General features: G+C 43.5%; 1 long non-coding RNA gene across 1 annotated transcript; it reads left to right on the forward strand.

The window, feature by feature from the left end:
- Window positions 1-9,271: 9,271 nt before the first annotated feature.
- LOC308352875 lies at window positions 9,272-22,735 on the forward strand. Its single transcript, XR_013967699.1, has 6 exons — window positions 9,272-9,377; window positions 9,942-10,111; window positions 12,257-12,424; window positions 19,593-19,807; window positions 20,761-20,848; window positions 22,353-22,735. It is a non-coding gene; the product is annotated as an uncharacterized lncRNA (long non-coding RNA).
- Window positions 22,736-25,560: the final 2,825 nt, after the last annotated feature.

Raw genomic sequence — 25,560 nt, forward strand, 5'->3', positions numbered from 1 at the left:
AAGAGAGGGGAAGGAGGCTCCCCACTGAGCAGAGAGCCCAATGTGGGGCTCGATCCCAGGACCCCAGGATCATGACCTGAGCCGAAGGCAGAGGCCTAACCACTGAGCCACCCAGGCGCCCCTAAATTCTTCTTATATTTTGGATATTAACCCTCACCAGATATATCATTTGCAAATAACTTCACCCTTTGAGTAGTTAGCCTTTCTATTTTGTTAATGGTTTCCCTTACTCTACAAAAGCTTTTTATTTTGGTGCAGTCCCAATAGTTCATTTTTGTTTTTCTTTCTCTTGCCTGAGGAGACATGTCTAGAAAAACATTGCTAAGGCCAGTGTCAAAAAGATGACCGCCTTTGTTTTCTTCTAGGAGGTTTATGGTCTCAAATCTCACATTTAGGTCCATACATTTTCAGGTTTGTGGGTTTTTTGTGTGGGTGTATAAGAAAGTGATCTAGTTTCATTTTTTGCATGTAGCTGTCCAGTTTTCCCAGCACGATTTATTGAAGAGACTGTCTTTTCCTCATTATCTATTCTTGCTTCCTTTGTTGTAGATTAATTAACCCTATAATAGTGGGTCTATTTCTGGGCTCTCTATTCTGTTCCATTGATCTATGTGTCTGTTTTTGTGCCAGTACCATACTGTATTGGTACTAGAGCTTTGTAGTGTATCTTGAACCCCTGGATTTTGGTACCTCTAGGTTTGTTCTTTTTAAGATTGGTTTGGCTATTTGGGGTCTTTTGTTGTTCTATACAGATCTTAGTATTATTTGTTCTATTTGTGTGAAAAATGCTATTGGTATTTTGATAGGGATTGCACTGAATCTGTAAATTATTTGGGGTAGTATGGACTACCCAAACCCATTGGAGGTCCCTAATAGCTAAACGTGTGAATGCTGTCATATATACTCTCCTTGAACCCAATGAATGAGAACGTATCAAAAGCTCTCACCTTCCTCTAGGATTCTCATTCATTAGGTCTGTACGGTAGCGAGCAATTTTAAGCTGCTATCTGCTCTCTAGGACTATGTGCAGAAGGGAATATTGGTTCTTCCCATCCATGAGCATGGAATACCCACTTGTTTGTGTCATCCTACATTTTTCCATCAGTGTTTTATAACTTTCCGAGTATAGGTCTTTCATCTCCTTGGTTAAATTTATTCCTAGGTATTCTATCTTGGTGTTGCAATTGTAAATGGGATTGTTTTCTTAATTTCCCTCCCTGGTACTTCCTTATTAATGTACAGAAATACAACTGATTTCTAGGTATTTGTATCCTGCAACTTTAAATGCAACTGATTTCTAGGTATTTGTATCCTCCAACTTTATATAATTATTTTAATAGTTTCTTAGTGGCATCTTTAGGGTTTTCTATGTATAGTGTCATGCCACCTAGAAATAGTTACCATTCAACTTCTTCCTTACTTTCCTTACCCCCCCTCAAATATATATATTCACCTGTTCCCTTTAATTTTTAAAAACTGCACTACTAGAAAATGTAAATTTATGTGGCTCTTGTTCTATTTCTATTGGACAGCAGTGGTCTCCGGTGATGCAGGGTGCTGTGGGGACCAGCGGGGCAGCATGTCATCCAGTCTGGGGTGAAGGAATGCTGCCTAGAGGAGCGGATGCATCTGAGCTGAGTCTTAAAGGTGGAGCAGAGGTCATCCAGGTAAGGACACATCTTGAGGATATTTTGGATTGAGGTACCAGGAAAGCAAGGGAAAGTGTGGTGTTGGGGAGGAGCCCTGGAAGGCAGCCGGTCGTTCCCCAGCCTAAGGCATTATGAATTGGGGACTGGATGATGATGAAGCTGCCTGAGAGGTGAGGCCTGGTGTCCTGATATTTAACATCCGGTAGTCATTAAATGCCCGGGTCCTTGTCTTATATGGGAGGGCTGGTTAGGTCTCCACTCTTTGTTTGAAGTTTTGGACTATCAGCTGTTACAATCTGGAAGTTTATGTCTCTACAAGAATAAGACCATCCTGGAAGATATTTTCCCTTCTGCACATAGTCCTAGAGAATGGGTAGCAGCCTAAAATTGCTCCCTAGGGTGTAGACCTAATGAATGAGAATCGTAGAGGAAGCGGAGAGCTTTTGGTATTTCTCATTCATTGGGTCCAAGGAGAGTATACATGACTGCATTCATCCCCGTTGATCACTGACCTCCAATGGGACTATTTCCCACCCCCAAATTCTCACCAATAATACAGTTGACCTTTGAACAACACAGGTTTGAACTGTGCTCACCCACTTATATGCAGTCTTTTTTTAAACAGAACAGCACTGTAAATGTATTTGCTCTTAATATAATACATATAACATATAAAATCTGTGTTGATTCTATGATCGGTCAGGATTCCAGTCAGCAGGCTATCCATGAAGTTTGGGGGAGTCGGAAGTTGTACATGAATTTTTGACTGTTGAGAATTGGTGCCCTCCACCTCTGTGTTGTTCAAGGGCCAACAGCATAATCATTTATCCGATGATGTTAATTTGGAAGCTCATTATAGCCGTTCTATCCCAAATCACTCTCAGGTCTTCTGCCGTCAGTAACTAATTATTAAAAGGATATTTAGTAGGTCACGCAAGGTGAAAGAGGACTGGCAAGAGGAGACTGTGCAAACCCAAGTGGATGGAGAAGCTGGAGAGTGAGAAGACATCTTCAAGGTTTGCTTCCCACTCTCTGCATGTGACTCACGCAGGGATCTTCTGAAGATGCCAGTTCTAATCCCTTAAGTCTAGGGGGTGGGAGCAACAATGTGTATTTTTATCCAGCTTCCGGGTGATGTCAGTGCTGCTGGTCCACGGACCTCGCTTTGAGTGGCAAGGTCTACAGGGTCCATTTAGTGCAATTCTTCTCCATGGCTGGAATTCACATTGCAACAGCCGTGATGAGTCCTTGGAAGCCTCGGAGGGAAGACCTAGAGCCTCCTTTGTGCTTCGCGTCCTCCTCCTCTGTGGAGTGAGTCTAATTGTTGGAACAGTTTTTCTTGTCCCTAGATGCTCTCTGGGAAATTTCTGTGCAGTGGTCCTCATTCTGTTTTTGGGAACCCTGAGATACGGAACCTGATCTCTCTTTCTCATGACAGCCAGGTGGAAATATGAAGAACATTTTTATGTTTCCCGTAGTTCTTTTCAGTAGATTAAATCTCCTCATCTCCTTTAGCTGTTCATGATAGCACCCTCCGGACTGCCCCAGGAATCTGCTTTAAGTGTGCCTCTCCTAACCGTGCACATCATTCCAAGCTTTGTCTGAATATCAGAGAATAAAATGGGCCCATCTCCGACTTGGCTGTTGATTCTCTACTTCTGCCAGAGTCCTTCGTCATCTTGGCGTGTTGATACTCTTTGGGTATCAGTGCTTCCGAGCCCTTTAGTGGACCGAGCTAGAGAAACGTGTGTATGCTTATGTGTCCAGTTATGGTCCACACGATTTTGTGTGTCCGGGCACCCATCCATCTGTAGAAAACCCTGAGTCTACAGTGATAATTTACTCCAGGTCAGTGCACAGGTTATTCCAGCGTTTTCCCTCTCCACGTTTGCAACTCCCTTCCTAGGAGTAAAAAACCCACCCTCTGATTATCTTGAAGATCGTTACCTGCGTGACCAAACCCTCGGGTAAAACCAGTCCTTGGTCCACCTCCACCACCCTCTCCCCATGCAGGGCATGTTCATGCCCCCCAAGTTCCAACACCTTCCCACTTTTTGGGGGACCCAGCTAATAGCTTCTGGAATGAACTATTTGGGAAGGGATGGAAAAGGGGGCCAGAATGAGGAGGAGGAGAAAGTTGATTTTCTCTTTTGACTTCTAATTTAATGAATTACGCTAACAGGTTTTCTAATATTGACTCGTCATTGGACTTCCACATTGTACCCTGCTTTGATTTTTCTACTCTTGTCATTTAAGATTTCTTGGCAAGTTAATTTATTTTGCTGATGTGAAAAGGCTTTGTAATGCTAGACATTTTCTTAGACATTTCCTTAGATTCATCCTTTTTGATTTCTGCAGGGGGAACCCAAAGCTTTTCCTGACTTCGTGGATTTCTCCAGAGCCTTGGCTTTTGGAAATTCTACCAGAACGATGGCTGCATTTTTAGTGGTGGAAATTACTGATATGTCTCAAAAGCAAGGAATCAGAGAATATCTGTTTTCCAGAGGTAATGTATGACTTCCAGCAAAGCCACACCAGTATTTCTAATACCTTTTTTTTTTTTTTTCCATAAGAACAGAACTAAGATTCCTAACATTTCCTGGAATCTCAAAAGAAAAAAAAAAAAAAGAAAGAAGAAAGAATTCAACCAGAAACCCATTTGTTAGCCCAACATTGGAAGGGATCAGCCTTTGATTGGTGAGCAAATCAATACCAATACCACTATCTTTCATCTCTTCATATCCAGCCTGCCTCCAAAGATTTTCTTGGAACCCACAAGAAGGTCAATTGAAAAGATAAATCTGCTTTGGAAAGCATTTGCCTTTTAAACAGAGATGGAGTTTGGGGAAGTGCCATGTAGACATTTATCATTCTACAAATCATAATTATTGTCCGTGACCCGAAACCTGGAGCAGGTTATGATGGTTAAATAATGTCCGTAGTCTTGCTCTTTGGGATGATCATTGCCACACTGCTTTGGGTCTTTTAGGCCTAAAGTGCGTGTGTTGCTTCTATGTATCTGAGTAGTTAATTTTGGAGGCAACCATTTTGCAGATCTGATCTCCATCCTCCGACAGATAAGGCCTGGATTGCTCTCCTTTTTATACTTCATTATTCACACTTTCTTCCCCATCTCCCACCAGCCCTCCCACCATTTCTATTTAAGGAAGATATTTATTATCTATGTAGATTTCTCCAAAAAGATCTACCTATGCCACATGCACATGCACATATACCCACAGTCCATGTGCACGTCTCTGTATGTTCTTTTTATTTTTTTTTTTCTTGACTAGGTCACTGCTGAAAAAAAAAACCAAAACATCTGAGTATGACAGAAGCTGGTAACAGAGATGAGAAGGATGGTACTTTCTGGTTGCTGAGGTTTAGAATTAATTTTCGCCATAATAAGTTGACTATTGGGGAACTGTGTCTCCCTGTGAATTGCACACTTCAGCTGTGTCCCTGGCTCTGGTCACCCACAGAGAGTAATTATCCAAATAAGGAAATGCCTGAAAACAAAGAATAATTAAAGTAGCCTTTCAGAAGCATGCTCGTTCGTGAAACTGGTGGGTCACATTCGTTTTAGAAGCACATCAGCTGGGGTATGGTCTGAGCCTGTGATTAGAGCATTCGTTCATTCAACCAGCAAACATTTACTGAGAGCCGGCCACGTGCTGGACACTGTCCTAGGTGCTGGCGAGGTACTAACAAGCAACAAGAAATAGGATCCCTGATGGTAAATTTAAGAACTGGTTTTCCCCCAAACAGGAGCTCTGATTTTTCATTTTTGCCAGTGTAAATATGAAAATTCAGAGTGTAAATCCTCCCACCCTAGCCAGTTTCAAGCTACCCGTGTTCCTCATCGCCTGGAACACAGAAACCGGCAGCCATCGTTATAGTCATATCTTGATCCTAATTAGCACCGTTGGGCTTGCTGTTAACAACATGAGAAGAAACTCATGACCTAGAGGGGAAGTCTAAGATGTACTCAAGGGTGTGTGTGGAGAAGGGTCTGAAAGATGCACACTGGGTTGGGTACGATAACCTCAAAGAAATGGGACATTCCTCTTTCCTTTTGACTGGAAATCTGTAAAATGTAATTTTCGTTAGTATGTATTTTGTAACTTTTAAGGAAAGAATTTACAGTGTCCAAGTGGAACAAGCATCGCTTTCACATGATCTGGGCCCAAGAGTGACCAAATGCCGAGGGGACACGAGCCAGTTGTCAGGAGAGAGTCCTGTATCCACAGTCTATGAATCATTGCTCAGTGACTGTTCAGTTGTTTTCCTGGTGAAAAGCGACTTAAACTATTGGCAGAAGATAAGTATCCCCGTTGCTGTAGGAAGAAAACCACCCCCAAACCAGCTTAAGCCAGTGATTGTGTTTATCTCGCTCACAGGTTTGCAGTTTGGGTGGAGCATGGGAGGCGAACATTGTGTCCCTTCTGCTGAAGCCAGCTTACCTGGCTTCAGGTGGACTGAAGAAGTAGAAGACAGTGGATGCTGGGTGTGGGCCGGGACTGCCATGGGGCTGTGGCTGCAGTACCTCCCGGTGGCCCCTCCAGGTGGCGGCTTGTCTCCCAAAGGTGAGTGTTCCCAGAAGAGAGCCAGGTTCAAGCTCTATCAACTTTTATGCCCTAACCTTAGAAGTCCCACAACATCTTCTCTCCACATTCTCTTAGGGTGGTCACAAAGCATCACCCAGGTCCAAGAAGGGGAAAAAGACTCTACCTCTCTTGGTTGGCAAGTTCTGCAAGAACACATGAGCTGGAATACTGATGTGGCTATTTTCGGAAAAGACAACTTGCTCCAAAAAATTCTCTCCTTTTCGATGTCATCAGCACCCCCAGCTGCAGAGAAAACATGGACGTTAGGCAGATGGTCTCCGTTGCCCAGTGGAATGTGAGTACTGCACCTTAACCCCAAAAGGAATGCTTTGTAAAAGCCGTATATTCTTACGTGGGAAACCCAGCAGATGTTAGCATTGTGTCCCCCATGCCTAGTGCAGCCATGGTTTTTAAATTAATTTCCATGTCGACTGTCAGATTTATCTTAACTGCAAAGCAAATGGACTCCTTACAGAGATGGTGGGAGTCTACCTTTGTTGGGTTGGACTCCGAGTTTGTATTTTTGTCTCTAAGCTTACTTCTCAAATGCAAACTAAGAGCACAGAAAGGAGATTCATGAAAACGAATGTTTTTCAAAGGAATGTTAGATATTCCTCTTAATGCATATAGGTATCCTTATTTCCTGCCAGCCACAGGATATACCAGGCCATGGTGAGCTTAATATGGTGCTCAGAAGTCCAGTGCTTTCCTCCTATTATTTATTTATTAGGGTTTGAGTCCGTTCATTCATTTGGATCCACAGTGTCCCTTGGTTCCCACTGGAGCATGCATAAATAGAACACAGTAACAGAAAAATACCAAAGATGTATGGATTACCCATAGAGTAGCACTTAGAGAACTGTCAGAAAATACCCAGTTAAGACAGTCTACTAGATTTGAGTCTTTATGGTATGAATTGGTCACCCCAAACCAGTTGTAAATTAGATGTGCAGGGATTCTCATTTGTAGAGATATTATTACTGGAAGTTTGTACTTCTTTGAACATATCCAAGTTCTTGCCTTATTTCAGAAGATGAGGTCACTGTGTAGCAAAAGTCTCAAAAGCCAAGCTCTTTTGGCAATTGATTATTCATGGCTGGATACATCAAATTGGATTTGAACAAAGTTCTGTCCCCAAATATCTTCTTGTTCAGGCTGAAGACAATCGTGGGACATTTAAGACAATATTTTGGTTCTCAGAAATTTGTTGACATTTTGAGCAGTCCTTTTCCTCCCGTAACGGCAGTGCCAAAAGAGCAAACTGAGTAAACTGACTGCCAGTATTGTCCCTGCTTCAATGGAATTCAAATATTCTGTCTCCAAATATTTCTGTTCCTTGACACATCCTTGTAAGGAATATTTGCTGATAATCCCGAGCTCAGACAGTCTGTCTGGTGGTCCTTCACTTCGCCTAGGACAGCTTTTATACAGCTACTTCTGCTTCCCAAAGACGCAGGCCAGTAGGAGCCCAAGAAATATAGACTCTTTAGGAGTTCGCCTTCGGATCCCGGGAATCAGCCCAGCCTTGGGAACAACTGACCTAGGACATTTGCTAACTCCTGAAATTTTTGTGAAGAAGTTTTGCCTTGATAGAGGTTTCTGTGGCTCAGGGCAAAATGGTGTTACGATTCCATTTCTATCCTTGGCAAACATTTTACAGTAGAAACTCAGGAATACACTACAATTTTATATATTGACTCACTTTGTAGTAGAAGCTAGAGCTTTGAAAAAGAGATGGGGAAAGGCATTCTAGTTCATAAATCTCATCATTTCCCTCTTGAGCTTTGTGTTTGGGCTGAAAAATTTTTTTTTATATTTAAATGTTCAATGTAATGCTGGTAATGATTGTCATTACTTGCTGGATTTTTTTAGATTTCCCAGGCCCCTCCAGCTGGAACTCATGAAATAAACAATTACAAACTAAAGTGGCAATTACTGGATAGAACCACAAAGAATAAATAAGGTTTCCAGGGCGCCTGGGTGACTCGGTTGGTTGGGCATCTGCCTGGGCTCAGGTCATGATCCCGAGGTCCTGGGATTCAGCCCCGTGCCAGGCTCCCTGCTCAGCGGTAAGTCTGCTTCTCCCTCTGCCACTCCCCTGGCTTGTACATGCTCACTCACAAGTAAATAAATGATATCTTTAAAAAAAAGGTTTCCAGGGGCGCCTGGGTGGCTCAGTGGGTTAAAGCCTCTGCCTTCAGCTCAGGTCATGATCCCAGGGTCCTGGGATCGAGCCCCGCATCAGGCTCTCTGCTCAGCAGGGAGCCTGCTTCCCCCTCTCTCTCTGCCTACTTGTGATCTCCGTCTGTCAAATAAATAAATAAAATCTAAAAAAAAGGTTTCCACAGGTAGAAGAATAGATAGAAGGAACATAAGAAAGGCACAAATGCCTTAGTTGTTTGGCACACTCACGGACGGGGAATAGCTCGATATAACCAGGATCAGATCCAATATACATGCGAGGTATCGGTGGCTTGAAATATTCAGTCCTTGGTGATGGAGGCAAAGAACTCTATCCTATGTTCTGTTTCCAGTGGTCTGGAGTGGCTTTTTGGAGAAATGCATTAAGATGGATTCTGAGGTTGCATCTGGCTCTGAGACTGATCAGGGCTCAGAAGAAGGGACAACAGTATCAGCCACATGTTTTCTCTTTTATACCCTCTTTTTTTTTTTTTAAAGATTTTATTTATTTATTTGACACAGAGACAGAGAGAGAGAGCGATCACAAGTAGGCAGAGAGTCAGGCAGAGAGAGAAAGGGGGAAGCAGGCTCCCTGCTGAGCAGAGAGCCCGATGCGGGGCTCGATCCCAGGACCCTGGGATCATGACCTGAGCTGAAGGCAGAGGCTTTAACCCACTGAGCCACCCAAACATCCTCTTTCATACCCTCTCTTAATTTTTTTTTTTTCAGTGTCATTGTCCTACACTTGATTCTTACTGGGCTATCTTTGGCAGGGGAGTTTTGCTTCTGGTTGCCATCTGGACCCTGTTGGTGAACACTGAGGCAGGACTGCTGGAACCTATGAACTGGTGAGAACCAGGTCAAATACAACCCAGTGTTCACCTCGGAGCTTCGGAATGAGTGATCCAGCCCAAGGAATGACTGATTAACTATTAATCTGGTTAGTTGTTTGGCTGTCCATTTAAAAGCTGTGGGGCACAGGCATATTCTGTTTTTTCCCCAGAATTAAAAGAGATAAAGTAGACATTAGATCCTATTTCAGTGTTTACCAAGGAAGTGCACACTATGGAAGCAAAGCACCTGCATTATTATACATGTAATCTTTGGTGACTAGTTTTTCAATTTAGTAGTTTTTCAGAAACCAATCCAAATACTATCCATGCTTCTAAGGAATGTAAACATGTATTTACCTGCTCTAAGTTGTAATTTATGTGAAGCCTCTTTTTGTTGTTCCCGTTTGTATTTACGCCTAATAATCTCATTGGGACAAAATATATATAGGCTTTCCTTTAGTAGCACTTAAAGATTTCATATTTAATTGGCATGTTCTTTTCAGCTCTAGGACTTTCCTGGGGGCCTCATTTTAGCACTCTAAAATCAGGATGTGTACATCGTAATACCTGAAAATCTCTCCCATAGCGTTTCTTGTCCGTTCCAACTCTCACCTCCCACCCCTCCCCCTGCTACTAGTTATTCGTTCTATGCTGTTTCTGGGCCATTTTAGAATAGAAGGAACAGGGAGAGTGCACGCCCGATGGATGGATAACACTTAATGATGCTGCAAAAATGGGAGCATAAGAATGTGATAGCTAAAACAGAAGATGTCTTCATTTTGAATGTGGCTCTGTGTATGACAGCTGGAAGTCTGACAGGACTCTCCCACCGTGTCTTAAGGTACTGGATATATCTTTCATGTTCCTTCGAAGACTTCATTTCTAACATTTTAGAAATTATTTTGGTTTAGTAAGATAATAAGGTAAATTGGTTACTGGTGCTAGAGTGAACAATTTTACGTCTACCTAGAGATTAAGTTCCAAACCTTACAATGTCAATCCACAGGGAATGGGAAAGGTTTTCCCATTCAGCCCAGGCTTTGAGAATGGAGGCTGGTCCTCTAAGAACATTCTCCTTGCTTTAAGTCTCCTGTTGGGTTCGGTCATCCCTCATGGTGATGCTTATGGCAAGCTCTTAAACACTTCCTGTCCAATGATTTGGATCTTAAAATAGCAGTCTTCCAGGGGGCCTGGGTGGCTCAGTGGGTTAAGCCCCTGCCTTCGATTAGGCTCAGGTCATGGTCTCGGGGTCCTGGGATCAAGCCCCGCATCGGGCTCTCTGCTCGGCGGGGAGCCTGCTTCCTCTCTCTCTGCCTGCCTCTGCCTACTTGTGATCTCTCTGTCAAATAGATAAATAAAATCTTAAAAAAAAAATAGCAGTCTTCCAGCCAACTTAAATCTTCTAGTTGCCACAGACAGGTAAGTTGTGTAAGGCTCAGCAAAGCACGAGAGATACTGAGGGGTCAGACCGCAGTTCAAGCCTCAGTATTACCAGCTTTTAGATTAGGGACCTGTCTGCTCACTCCACAGCTCTCAACCTTAGTCACTGATTCAAGCCAGGCAGAAAATAATCAGTGTAAATGAGGTTTACACATTTGGAACGTGTCAGCAGCAGCCTCAGTGCTGGGCATATAGCACTAAGCAGACTTCGTTCCGCCTCCTAATGAACGCTGCTCAGGAGAAGATACAAGGAAGAGTTGCCAGAGGGAGAGCCAAGGCTTGGTAATGGGGTGCCCTGGGTAGGTGAACCTTTACGAGAAAATCCTTCAAGGGTGAGACAGGAGTCATTATGAGCACCTAAACTGTCTTCCCTGCAAAATGGGGACACACCTGCCTTGGGTTATAATGAGGAAAAAGTCATGAACATAACATCCCAAAGCTGTGCCCAACAGTTCGCTATTGGGTCAGAAAACATACATTGAATTGTGACCATCCTGAGCAGTGGGGATTAAAAAATGAGTAGGGGGCTGTTCCCATCCTCCTGGGTCGCAGAGGCAGGTAGTCGAGGCCTGACTCGCTGGGCTGCCCTATTCCTGCTCTCGCCCCACGTGCCTGTTCACGTGTCTCAAGAGCACCTGCTTAGGAGGCCAGGAACACTTCTCTCTAGTTCACTAGTGCACGTTCACGGCTTAGCAGTTCTAGTGGACCTTTGCTACTGGCCCTATGCCCTAGAGCAGACGCAGCTCGCACCCTGCCTTATCCCCTCTCCCTTACCTGTCCATCTCCCGCTTGTCCAACTTTCAACAGCCCAACCCTGCACTTACCCGCCTGCTGGTCTTCTCTGGCCAGCACCGGCCACTCAGGCCACACTGGAGGGAGGGAGCCGCGGAGTGTGGGGGAACTGAGTCCCACCCCCGCGGCTCCACATCCTCTACCCTCTGAGGAATGAGTTCCAGTTACCCCATGACGATAACTCAATTGATAATTTACCCTACAATGGCTGATTTGCCTCCCTTACCCTGCTTGCCCCACTTCCTTACCAGGAATTTCAGGGGATTCCCCCCCACCTTTTCCCAAATAAACCACTTACATTGGAATCATTGCCTAAATGGCTGTCCGAACTGAAATGTTCACTCAGCATCCAAATCCTTATATTTAAATGATCCTGCTGCCTATAAAGCGCCCATCGCTCATGATGGGAACTGAAAAGGTCACGTACACTCGCAGCCACCAGTGGGGATGTGACCTGTACTGTGCTAATCAGACACCAATCCACTCCCTTAAATGGGAAGCCCATGTCATGAAGGAGGAAATGCCCAGACCGGATTCTGTGGACAGACAGTAGTAAAGACAACAGTGTGAGTGGGAGTTTTCAGCATCCAGCGTTGGCGGCACACGTGGTGCCTCCCCCCCCCCCTCACCGTCCCCCCCACCCCGCCCCCACCATGCGTAGAGCATGGCTTCATTGAGCAGTTCCCCTGGGATGTTTCTGAGCACTGCTCTTTCCTTTGTCCTCTCAGAACCTCTCCTCCTTTTGTCCTCTCAGAAATTCTTTGATGTCTCCGGTATCTTTTATGACAAATGCGTTTCCTGCCAACATGTCAGGTTTGTTCCAGAAGATAAAGCGGAACACAGTCCTCTACCTCTTGCAAGCAGATGGGATTTAGTACAGAAGGGGATGGGAAAGCTGGAAAGCCAAACAGGGAGCAATGAGGTAAGCCACAGAGCACGGACACCTGGAAGCTGCCATCACCCCTGGGGCTGGAGGGACTGTGGAGGGAGGGAGGGCATTGTCTGGCAGGAGCTAGAACCACACAGAGGGGGCTGCCGGGCGAGGTCGCCGGTTGGGGTCCAGGACCCGATGCTCCATAGGAAGTGGGGCAGAGAGAGTGGAAAAAGCATCTGGTTTTCTTTCCTTTCCCCCCTTCCAGTTTTACACCCTTCCACCCGAAAGTTGAAAGTAACCAGATGCTAGAGGGCAAGAATATAGAGCAGAACGAGGAAGGAGCCAGAAATAGACCAGGATGCCACCAGGCAGCTGACCTGCACAAGTAATGGGAGCCCCCACGCTTTTTGGCTGAATGAACAACAAGAATAACCAAAGAGAGGGCTGGGACCAGAACCCCTTGTTAGACCAACTCTTAAAGGATGGGGGAATTAGATGGTTGCCTCTAAGGAAACGCAGTCAGAGAGCTAGGAGGAAAGTCAGGCAGGAAGAGTGTCCCAGATGCCACAGCTCTGAAGCCATCGTATCTGCCAGACTCCTAACTGGATTTCCACCAAATAGACCTCTGAATTATTCATTGAGTCTAGACAGGAGACTCAAGAGTGCTTATCCGTGAGCTTTGGGTATCATCGCTTCTAATCCAGGCTATTCCCTGGGTAACTGGAGTTATTAAGTGAGGATAACAGTGCCTGCCAACTTTCACTGGGCAAGGTGAGAAGCAATGCATAATGGAGATTTTTAAATACTTGGCAAGATAGAGAAACATGTCGCAGCAGGAACCTTAATTGATAAAGTAGAGACAAGCGCATTCACTCACACAGCTGGAAATGATGGGACTGTCTTACATGACTTCCATGAATAGATGGCTTGCAACATCTTTGTTAGCAGCAGCGCAGAAGAGAAAACTAAGCTCTGTGCTTGGGATTTATGAGAAGGAACGTGGTCTAACAAAGAGCATCAATTTCAGAAAGAGCATCAATTTCAGATTCAGGAGAACCTCATTTTGATCTCACCTTGACTGCTCATTAGCCTTGTGATTTGAGACATATTTTCAACTGAGCTTCAGTCTCTTCATGTTTAAAACTGATTCTGGCTGGGCATTGTGCTGGAATACTAACTTGCCCACGTGATGGCCACTTCACAAATATTTGTTCCCATCCTCGATCTCCTTTTCTTTTTTACCATAGCCCTAGCGTGGGAATGGAAAGGTAAGAAAGTAAACAAATTCTTTCTACAAAAAATGGCTGTAATGAATCAGTTTTATGGGGAACTGCTTAAAGGAATTAAAAACCAAGTCTCAGCCCTCCTGCTTATTGTCGAAAGCACCAAAATCCATGGTATTATTCATCCAAGGCTACTTAGAATTTCAGATGGTCTTAAAAAAATTTATCCGTATGGATTTTGCTTCTTAAAAAAAAATCCTCATCTCACATGGCTGCCATAAAATGTGTGTTCACATATTTTGAGCGGGATTTCATTTTTAGGGGGTGCCTTGGTGTTTCTGTGACCCAAGCAAGGGGTTCCCAAGCCTTTATCACATGGCTGCTTCTTGACACAGCTAGAAATATGATCGCCTCAAGGCCCATCACAAAGAAGCAGGGCCTCTGCTATGGGTCAGCAGCACCAAGAAGTGTTGCCAAGATACAGTAGAAAACACCAGACCCCCAGGTCTCCCTCTGGGGTTCTGGAGCAGCGGTCTTCGGCTCAGCTGTGGAAATTTCAGTTTGTTCATTGAAATCCAAACATACCTGTCCCCTGGACAGCAAAAGGCCTAATAAAGGGCCTTCCTCCTTGCTGGCTAGTCTTGGGGCTTTATTCAGCCCTTAAAGGCGGTGTGGGGGCTGAGTACCACAATGCAGCCTGGCCCAGGATGGAAGCAAGCCCCAGAGACGGTCCCTGAGATTGGAAAGTACCAGCCAGCCTAGATACCTAGGGGCTGCAATGAGGGCACTCAGAGCTTGCCTTACCTTTGAAACATCAGATGGAACTCAGACAAAATCAGGTCGCCCTTAAATTTTATCCTTGTGTGGACAACCGTAGTATGCCTTCTCTGTCATTCTGCGGCCTGGTCTTTGGCACAATGCCTTTGATCTATTTAATTTCAGAACATGACAGGGATGTTTATCCCCATGTCAGTCATACGCCTTTAAATCTCATACTTGTCATGACTTTTAGAAAATAGGATTTCTAACCAAAATTTATTATTATTAAAGGAATGGCTGTAGTATCAAGCCAAACTTAAGCCATGTCCTGGGTGGTGGAGATCAAAAAGAAAGGTTCTCCCCCATTATTTTTTTAAGGCTAAGCTGCCCCAGCAGGCCCCTTTCCAGATAGAAAAAAAAAAAAAAGTTTTTCCAGGGTAAGGGAGACTCATGTCCTGGGACTGTGGCATGAAATGCTCACAGAGGATAGCTTTTCTCTTGGATTGTTCCCCAGCCGTGCAAACTCATAGTGTATAGGGCCACGGAACCTAACCTTGAGGCCCCTGTCAGAAGTCAGAGCTCTGGAATGACTATAAAAGCACCTGATACTCCTGTGTTGCCTTTTAAAATTTTTTTTTAAACTTTATTCATTATTTGTTACCACTGGCCATAGTTAACTATATCCTGTTCTTTGAGGAGCCATGTAAACATGTTTAGCCCTTCACTTTAAAATTTATTTCCATACTCTAAATAGAATGCTACCTCTGCGCATGTTTTATTATGGTAGATAATGTCTCCTCTGTTTACCATTCTTCCGTCACATGACAATTACAACATCTGTATCATCTGACAGTGGAATGGTCACTGTTGAGCCAAGGAGCCTATTACCATGTTTCCCTTCTTGTCCAGCTATTATTTTCCCTAGAGCTGAGAATTTGGCCATTTTTTTTAAAAATGCCGTTAGTTTTCTCCGTACGTGCTAAGTCTTTCCAGTGCCTCCAATAGCGCAATACTCAAGGCATTGTTTTTTGTTTTTAGCACATTAAGTGTAATAACGGACTTAATTTTCACAGGAGCTCGGTGAGGTAGGTATGTTATGGGTCCATTTCATCACTGGGAAGTGTGAAGCACAGAGGGTAATTGACTAGCCTGGTGAGACCCTAAATGGCAGGCAGGACTGGAAGCAGGACAGTTGGGCCTCCTGCAGCCCCCCCGCCCAAGCTCAAGCAACACAGCCCTTGGTGTAACTTTCTAGACTAGCAAATCCACCAGATAATCAGTTGGAAAGGCTCTTTCTGCTGTACAATCCTGTCACCTGGTTTCGCCTGGATCGCGTGCTGTCTACTCCTCCCCCCACTGGTCGTACTCATCCAGGGGATTTCCTTCTCTCTCTCCTGGATGGATTCCTGGTTTTCTGGGTAGCATTCCTTCTTTCTTGGTTTACCGTAGAGCTTTGAGGGGAGCCATTCTTTAGAAGGCTTCTCAGACTTTTTAGGTCTTAAATATTTTTTTTTAAAAAGTTTGCATTCTGCCTAGAGAGCCCTGGGTGCAGTGTTCACAGCCGTTCTTACTCTCAATCATTTAGATGTGACCCATATTTTTTCCATTATTGAAACTTAAAATGATGGTGGGTCTTCTCTTGTGCATTGTGCTGGGTGCTCCAGGGTCCTTCGGGTCCAGAAAATATCCTTGTAGTAGTTCCCTTGACTTTTCTCTTCCAAACCCTATCGGTTGGATGTTGGGCCCCCTGGTTTGGCCTTCTGGTTTCCTCTATTTTTTCTGAAATTTTTACGTAATTTTAGCTCTCCTATTTAAATTTCTAAGAACGCTTTCTTATCTTAATAATCTCAGCCTACTAGCCTCCTGACCTTGTTTGGAGAATAACTAACTTACCTCTGTGAGGTCCTTAAATGCAGTTTAATTAGACTTTCCTTCTGAGTTTCCTCTCTTCCTTTCTTGTTTTGAGGTCCCTTACTTTTATGTTGAAGGCTTTCTTCAAATGTCAAGTAATTCTCAGCTTTCTCTTAAGATTTTAACAGTCAGACACATAAATGCTGATTGCAAGGTCTGTGTAGTTGGACATGGCTTGCCAACTGCCCAGTAATTGGATAAAGATTTTTTATCTCTAGGCACATGAGGTATTTCTTTGTGTAGCATTATACTGAAATTCAGTGTTAGATGTGAATTTAACATGCAGATGTTAGATCTGCATCTGCCATATGTGGGGGTTCCTAAAACCCGTTGGGCTCTTTCTGCAATGTGGACTCTACATCCCTGCCATGTTGCTTAGCCACTGTCTTCTCCTTTTCTGTCCCCACTGCTAAATTCTCAGACATTTTAATGGAGAGCAGTTTGGCTCCTGCTGACCCCTGTCCTCAGTGCCCTCCTCTTTCTACCCCTAATTAGTATCACAGTTTTCCTAAATGAAGATAGTTCTAGCAAAAAGAATTACTGTTCAATCTGTGCCACAGACCCAAACATCAACTATGGAGTGAAAAACTCTAATACTTCTGTGATAGCTACGGATAAACTCGACTTCTGGACTGATGCCAACTTACATGTAATTCTTGTTTCCTTACAACGTGTAATTATTGCATTTAGATCCATTCCACTTATTAAGATTATTACATTTATCTTGAAGTACATTAATCTCCTTGTTGCAGTGACTCTGCTAAAACTGTGTGTTTGTTTATCTTCCTGATGAGTGTGCTTCAGATTTTCTATGTATTAGAAGTCCTGTCTATTGACTTTTGATGGAACTCTCTAGACCTCTTGGCAAATTTATTGTTAAGGGCTCCTTCCCAAGCCCTTAAGTGCTGTTGAAACATAATGGTTGTAGATATACCTGGACCTTATCCATGATTTCCTTTACATGGAATCCAACTCTTGATTTCCTGCCCTTATACTGGATTGTTTCCTGCTTCTTGAAGCTTCCCTAGATACTACTTCCTTCTCTGGTCCATGTACTCAACTTGACCTCTGATGTAAGACTGCTTCGGGATCCTGAACTCTCCCCTTCTCTTCTCTACTAAGTCTCTCCAGGGGATGCCATCCAGCCCATAGTTTTATGCTCATCACTCCCAGATACTTATTATTCACTATGTTATATCCATCGGACCCCAACTCTAGTTTCCAGCTTAACAGTGTCACATGTTTGGCATGACCAGTACCAAACTTTTTAGGTACTACCATCTGCACACACACTAACTGTCCCTTATTATACCTCTTTCTTCCCATTTTGGAAAATGATGCCAACATCCAACCAGTTGTTCAAGCCACAAATCTGACAATTATCCTCAATTCTTCTCTTTCACTCAACTCACAAAAGCTACTTATCTACACAGTATTGATTCTACTCCAGCACACACCTTGAATGTGTCCACTTCTTTGCATTTCTAGGACTCTCGCCTTAGACAAAGACATCATATTTCTCCTGGACTACTATATAGGCTTCTTACCTGGTATTTTTGTGTCCAGTCTTGCACATAACAATGATAGTAAGCTTTTTCTCAGATCATAAATTGTTTTAAAGTCTTCCAAAATCTCTGTCTAAATGACCATCCATCCTCTAGCTGGTTTCTCACAACCCCAAGCACATTCCCTCTCTGGAGTCTTTATACTAGCTCTTCTGCCTAGAATGAGTTCTGGTCATTCATACATGGCTTAGTCTTCCTTGTGTTCTCATCTAAAATGTCACCTCCTTAGGGCATCTTTCCCCAGGCACACCCCTTGGGTACCCAATCATCATCTTTCCCATCAGCCTATTTTAATTCTGTGGATAACACTTACCACTCTCTGATATATTTTTATGTGTTTATTGTCTGTTCATTTTCATTGCATCTGCCAGAATGTAAATTCCTTAAGAGCAATGACCTTATCGCTCAACTTAGGTGGATTAAAGGCACTTTAGAAGTGAGAAAACCAGAGAGAAAGGCAACTTGCCAGAGATCATGTAGATAACAGGCTATTTGGCCTATCGCTTCAAATGTGCTCATTGTCTTAATGACCCCTACTACAGCCCATAGCTACTATTTTTAATTGTACTGTTGGTTCCACCACTTGGATCAGTTTATTTTCTTATTCTAGGGTTTTACCTTATCAGCATTATCCCAGTTGAGGGTTCTGTGACCAGAAGCCAACCACGTGTTCTGTCATTGGTCATCTTCATCCCGAGGCAGTTACAAGCTTGGTTTATCAACTTTGAGAACTTTCTTTTTGGTCCTTCTTTCCTGTTGACCCACTAGAAACCCACCTTCTTGCCAAACCGCATACTTAATAGTGTTCATGCATAGGATGGAATTGTAAATCCACAGGGTGATTATGGTTTGGTGGAAAGAGCTTTGCCTGGGGAAACTGGGCTTTTCATCTGTTTCTGTTAACCAGGAGCTGTCTGATCTTAAGGGATCACACTCACACTCCCAGCTGCAATTTCGTCGCCTGTCCAGCTCTGCCATGAGCAGAGGAAAATTAGAACAATAATCCACTCTCACTCTCTCCCACCCATCTGTTTGGAATAATACATAGGAACATTCACTTCCCAGGGATTAAGTGAATTCATAAATAATCCAGTTCGTTGGATTAAATGAACTCGTGAATATAAAAATATTTTGCTGAGTATAAAATGCACTACAGATGTGGGGGATTAAATGTAAGGGACTGCTCGCAGGAATCCGTTCCTATGCATTCAGTATATGGCCCTCAGTAAGCATGATTGTTTCAAGTCCCCGTTAGAAGCCAGACTTTCAGAACAACTATCTTCCTATACCGTGCACTTTTGAATAATGCTTTTTCTTAATGAAAGTGCTGTGTACGCAGCAACTAGTCCAAGTAGGTAGAAAATGAAAACTGAAAGTTTGCTCTCACCTCTAACCCCACAAGTATAATGCCCAGACCCAAGCAGTTATACTTAGCCTAATAATAGCCCAGAACTTGACAATGAGTCCGCCATTGTTACAAGCTCTTTACAGATGAACTCCTTTGGATGCTCTCAACAACCCTGAGGCTCAGGTATTCCTGTGACCCTGGTTGTATATATGAGCAAACTGAGGCACAGGGACGAGAAGCTGTTTGCCCAGTGTCACACAGCTACACACGGTCATGGGCGCTCACACAGCCTGGCTCCCAAGTTCATACTCTGAGGCACCTTTCCAAACAAGTATATGGAGTACCTGTGGAACATTCTATTGTATAATGTATCCTGCTAAGATTTTTACAATCTCTCCTAAATTTTTCAGTGTTCAAAATGAAGTACAAAACATAGGAAACCTGGGCCACCCTGGACAACCCAGTGCTCTCGTGCTTGTCTACAGCTTACATTTCTGTAAGTGGAAAGCAGAAACAAAGGACATGTGTACCGAATGTCTCAGGCGATAACCACCAGGCTGCCTTCCACACCGAAGAGCAATGATCACGTGGGGTCCGCAGACCCCCAGAGTCATGGAGAGGACATGTGAGTTTTATGTGCCTCTGTTTGTTTCTCTAATTGCTTTTTAAATCTGAGTGCTCTGCTGTTTGACAAGGGATTTTACCACGCAGTAAACACAACTCTCTGGGAAAAGCTTCTCCTATTCCCGTGGGCTGATGTCTCCGCTCCTGGGCAGGGGGGTGGTGAGCGGGCATCAGCGACCTCTCTGCTTGTGCTGCCTGGTACCCTGAGGCTCTGGAAAAATTACTGTGAGACTATTCACCTTGGCTCCGCCTGAGATCTACTCTGACGGATTTATTGGCTCTTAAACCTTTACTCAAGCAGAACCTCTAAACCAATATACGGTTTCACTCACTTGCACTCCAGGGAGAGAGAGTGTGGCGAGAAGGGGGAGCAAAGTCCACCCCTCTCTGACCCCCTTACAAACTTCTTAGGAAATGGAATTCATCATTTCTTTCCAGTTTGGGTTCCTTTTTTTAGCCAGAGTTTTTCTCAGTCCATTGGTATGTGGAAATTCATTGGTGAAGGGAAATGTAGTAAGATCATTCGGTCAACCACTATACCCATTAGCTGTTTTTAAAGGAAAACACTGAGCGAGAGACTTGCAGTCTTTCCCAGCTTTTGTAGGAATGGAGGATGGTGGAAATGGCAACCATTTAAACATGAGGGAATTTAGAGCATAAAGGAAGACCATCTAAGGAAGATCACCAGTAGTGTTATCCCTATTTTCCTCCTAAAGCTTAGAGAGGATTTAAATGACTCAGCCCAACTTACTCAGAAAGGGGTGAAGCCATAGTTCCAACTCTGGTTCCTGTTTCCAAGTCCTGCATCCTCTAGTGCACCCATTGGTGGTCTCCAAGCTGAATGAGAATGCTTTCTAACTCCATGTACTAAACGCTGCTTTCCTAACTTCTGTGTGCTACAGACACAGGAGCATGCTGGATGAAATCTAATGAAACTGTTTTACATATTGGCAGGGAAGAAAGGGAGGGAGAGAGAGACCAAGAAATGGAGACACAAATCTCTTATGTGCTAAAAACAAAGAAGAACCTCATAACCGATGTGGTAAGTACAGAGGTCGAGGCCAGAACAGAGGCTGTAAGACATGACCACAGGACCTAACAGCTATGGGCTGGGGTTTTTTACACATGGCCCTTGGGCATAAGGAAAGTAAAGAGTTGGAACCGAAATTGACACATAAAGCTACAACCAAGGAAGACCTGCCCCCACTCCATTAAGGTACTGGAAAACACTGTTCACTTACTAAAGCTACTGGCACATTTCTCACTGATCAGATATCTGGGTGGGGAAAATTTCCCACAATAAATGGCAATTTAAAAAAATCTCTTCTATGCATAGGTGTAGCATGCAAATTTTAGACCCTCCTCAAGCAGAGGCACCCCAAATGAAGATATTAATGTAGAGACCATAAATATTTCTCACCAGTGAGACTCCTAGACGTCACTGAAGAATCAAATGTAAGACTTCTCTGAAGGATTACTGCCACTTCTTAAAGTACCCAAGCATTCCACAGGGATGCTATATCCTAACTGAAAAAATGCTCACAAAGTACAAATCAAGAAGGTGGTCCACAAAACGGGAGAATTGACAGATACATGTGGGAAGAACAGTACAAGAACAAGAATCTGAGATAATCTAACAGTCTAAAGCTAACTATAAATTTAAGTACATTTACAATCATGAAGGAGATAAAGGGAGAAATAAAAAGCCCTCCTGGGTGGGGGGGAAGACAGGAAAAGAATCGGCAGTTATGACAATCTCATAGAACAATTCAAAATGAAACATTGTGAATAACATTCAGCAATGACCAGCTTTGAGGGCAGATAGGCACGGTTAAAGAGAGAAGTGATGATATGGAAGATATGTCTGAGGAAATTACCCAGAGTGTGGCAGAGAGAGATAAACAACTATGAAATCAAAATGACGGGTTTAGAGATAAAGAGAATTAAAGTAGAAGTTTGAATTTAGCTGTAATGGGATTTCAGAAACAGAAAGTGCAAATAGAGCAATGCTTTCTGTGAAATGGCTATGAATTGTCCGGAAGTAAGAAAAGTCCTGAGACCTCACATGGAAACAGCCCACTGAATCCGGCACGTAATCTGGTAGATTCCTCATAGGAAAAGCGGAACACTGACACTAACTGAAGAGCCAGTAGAGACAACAGATAACACAGAACAGAATAATCATTAGAATAGGGGACACACTGGCAATATGGAGAGCAGAAAACTAATCTGTCTGATCATCAGAGTCACCTGAGAAGTACATGAAAATACAGTCTTATGGTTTTACCCAGATGCTTTGGATGGTAGTCAGAAGTGAGTATGTGTTAAACAAAACAAAACACCAAGACTTCTGGAGTGATCAAGTAGGTTTAAAACCCTCTTATTCCTGAGCACCAAATACCTATGTGCCTATATATACATTCCCATTTTCACTATACTGATCTCAGGTGTGTGTTAGTGAAATTTTCCCCCACCCCTAAAAACCATGGAGATGTTTGATCCAAAACCAAGGGTAATTTCTAAATTTTTCCCCCCAACTCTTGGAGTTTCATGCTAAATGGTGCCAGAAGATGATCCCCAAAGAACAAGGCAAAGGAGTTAACACAAGCATCTCTGACCTCATGATTCCTCAACGTTCCTACTTCTGCTTCCTCGAGTATATGTATGTCTGAGCAGCAGAGGACAGGGCGCTCAGCCTCAGACCTCCAGAATCCTGTGTGTGTGTTTAAGAAGGATAAATAGCCCGCATTTGAAAGCATGTGGTGAGACACGATTCCTAGCTTACTTCGTATTTCGTATTAAATACAAAAAGACACCTTAACACACTAACAGCAGAAATTCAGTCTACTTTGCCTTTATGGACATCTGTCCTCAGACTACTGGTTGTTTACCTAACTGCTATAATAAAGGCTAATTTCTACATTAAAGTATGACTTGGTATCATTGGAATATTTTCTAAGTAGCCCAACACAGACAACCTGGAAGTCTCCAGAAGGGACGGAGGGCAGTGAGATTTTGCTGCATCGTTGTACAACCATGTAGTAATCTGCTCTTTGGCTTGGATTCCTTATACTTGGCTTTTCCCTTTTTGATAGAGAATGCTTCCATAAATAATAGCATACCCACATGACAGAACTACGCCAGTAGAAAAATGATGTTTTGAATGGAAAGTTTACAAAAGGAAAAAAAAGTACCACAAATACATAAATATTTAACTTCATTAGTAATAAAGAAAAAATTTTTTTAAGATGACAGTGCCTAATATTGGTGAAGTTATGGGCAAATGAGCACTACTTTGCTCTTGGTAGTATAGATTGGTACATACTTCCTAGATAGGTATTTGGTAATATGTAGCCAAAGTCTTAAAAAGTTAGATTTTTTTTTTTTGGCTCAGCAATTCCATGCAAAGAGTATATATTCTGAAAAATTGAACAAGTGGAGCACTGTTTATATTTTTTTTAAATTTGGAAACAACTTCGGAGTCATTCCAATAAAATCTGGTGCTATTCAGTGGAATACAGTTAGGAAAGATATTCATAATACATAGATAATAATTAAAAAGTTGTAAAATTGAAGAGTAATATAAAGCAATAATTTTACTAAATTTAAATTATAGACAAGAGCACAATGCCAAGACAGAGACCAAGAATGGGTGGTGGGAAGTTAGGGATGTTTTTTTCTTTTTTACAGAGTATTTTCTGTAGGTTTTGGAATTAAATTTTATTTTTTTAATAAAGGGAAAATTGTGGTCATCAAATTTTTAAGTAATCGGAGATAATGCCATGGATGGCAAAAATGAAGGGTACCTTCTGATTACGAGTCTATAGAAATGTGTGCATGAAAGCAAAGAAGGAAGGAAGGGAGGAAGAAGGAGGAATAAAAATCAACAGTGCTTTTCTTTGGTCAGTGGAATATGGGGCAAATGTTTTCTGCTATTATGAATTTTTCCTATTTCCTAGTATAGTATCAATTTTATACTAGAAGGAAATTTAGTAATCAGGATTTTCCCATTATGTTTCATCGTATACATCTCTCGCGCCACGTCAAGTATCCATTCAGAGACCCAACACCGAGTTTCTGGGCTCCATCCAGGCCACTGTATTAGCTAAGTTTGCATAAAAAATTACTACTGAATTTATGATTTCAATCAGAGGAGCTAGGAGACTTTTCTAGACTCCTCTCCCGAGTCTGTCAGGAAGCCGGGCGAGATGGGGACTTGTCTGTCTCCGCTCCGCATTCCGTCTGGGTCTGCAGAGGGGGCGGAGAGCAAGGAGACGTTGGCACTGCTGTCGCGGACCCACACTGTAGTGCTCTCGTTTTCTGGCGTGGATTCCTCACACATATGCTCTGCCTCTCCACACTCAAGCAGAGGGCTCCTTGCCCACGGCAGCCTGGGTGTCAGCAGGGGGCCTCCTGGCCCCAAAAGCTTTCCGTTTGAATTACTGTGCGTGGTTTCCGCACATTGAAACTTGGCACCCGCACACAGCCCTCCCTGTGCACAAGCCCCATGTTCCATGAGAAGCCATCGAGATTCTCGGTCTGGCTAGTGGCCAAAACCAGACTTCAAAAAATCACCTAGCTTCTGTCTGCTAAGATACCACACTCCCTTCCCCTTTTCAGCTTCCAGGCCCTTCTCCAGTCCTGGCTCCACACAGCCGCCTGAATAAACTGATCTTGCCCCTGCCACGTCCCTAGAATCTTCTGCAGCTTCCCATCACATGCAGGAGAATGTATATATCCCATAGATGGAAAGCAAGGTCCTTGGTGCGGTGCCCCCAACGTGTCTAGTCGGCCTTGGCCTTCGCCAGACATTTCTGACCTTCCCCTATTGCCCTAGCACACCGTCTCTGGACGTGACCTACTTCCTCACTTGTCTCTGCTTTTGCACATGTGCTTCTCTTGCCTTCTCCACTTTGTCCCTCCGATACCTTTTCATGGTTCCGAAGTCACTTTGAGCGTCATTCCTTTGGGGAAGGCTTCCTGACTCCCACCTCCCCGGTCTCCCCCTCCATCCCAGGTGCTCTGGCCCATGCCCCCTACCAACATCCTAGACCGTGTGCCAGCTCAGCTCTGTCCTTCACTGGATGGTGAGGTCCTTGCAAACAAGGATTGGGTTCTTCCGTGGTTTCGTTCCAGTGTCTAGCCTCCTTTCATAGTTTCCAGTGAAGGACCAACACCCAAAAAAGTTCCCAGCACTTCCGCTCCTGGTATAATCCCAACACACTGGGATTATGTCCCAGAAGACATCCACAAGAATGTTCATATCAGCATTAAATGAGTTAGTCCCAAACCGGAAAGAACCCAACAGCCTGTTCACCACAGAAGAAGTTGGTCAGTCACCGCGTTTTCAATACATAAATCCTATGCAACTATGAGAAGGAACGAATGAATGTTGTGAATGAAGCCACAAACAATATTGAGTGTAAGAGCTTACAAAAGAGTAAACGATGAATGAGGCCGTTTGTGTTAGCTCAAAAGCAGTCCTCTGCGGGGTCAGAAATCTTGGCAGTAGTTACCCTCAAGGGTACAGGGTGACAGATAGATGCCTCTGGGAGCCCAGTAATGTTCCGCCTCTTGATCTGAATGTTGACTGCATGGACACTTTCACACCATGAAAATCCGTCCAGCTGTGTGTTTCTGATTCGGGCATCTGTCTGTCTGTATCTTGAACCCCAATCAACATTTTAATGTAGAGAAGTTGCCTCCGTGAAATGTGTCTCTGTGTGGTGCAGAGAACAGTGACAGAAATGGGGA

The sequence above is a fragment of the Martes martes genome, assembly GCF_963455335.1.
Source record: "Martes martes genome assembly, chromosome: 12".
Lineage (NCBI taxonomy): Eukaryota > Metazoa > Chordata > Mammalia > Carnivora > Mustelidae > Martes > Martes martes.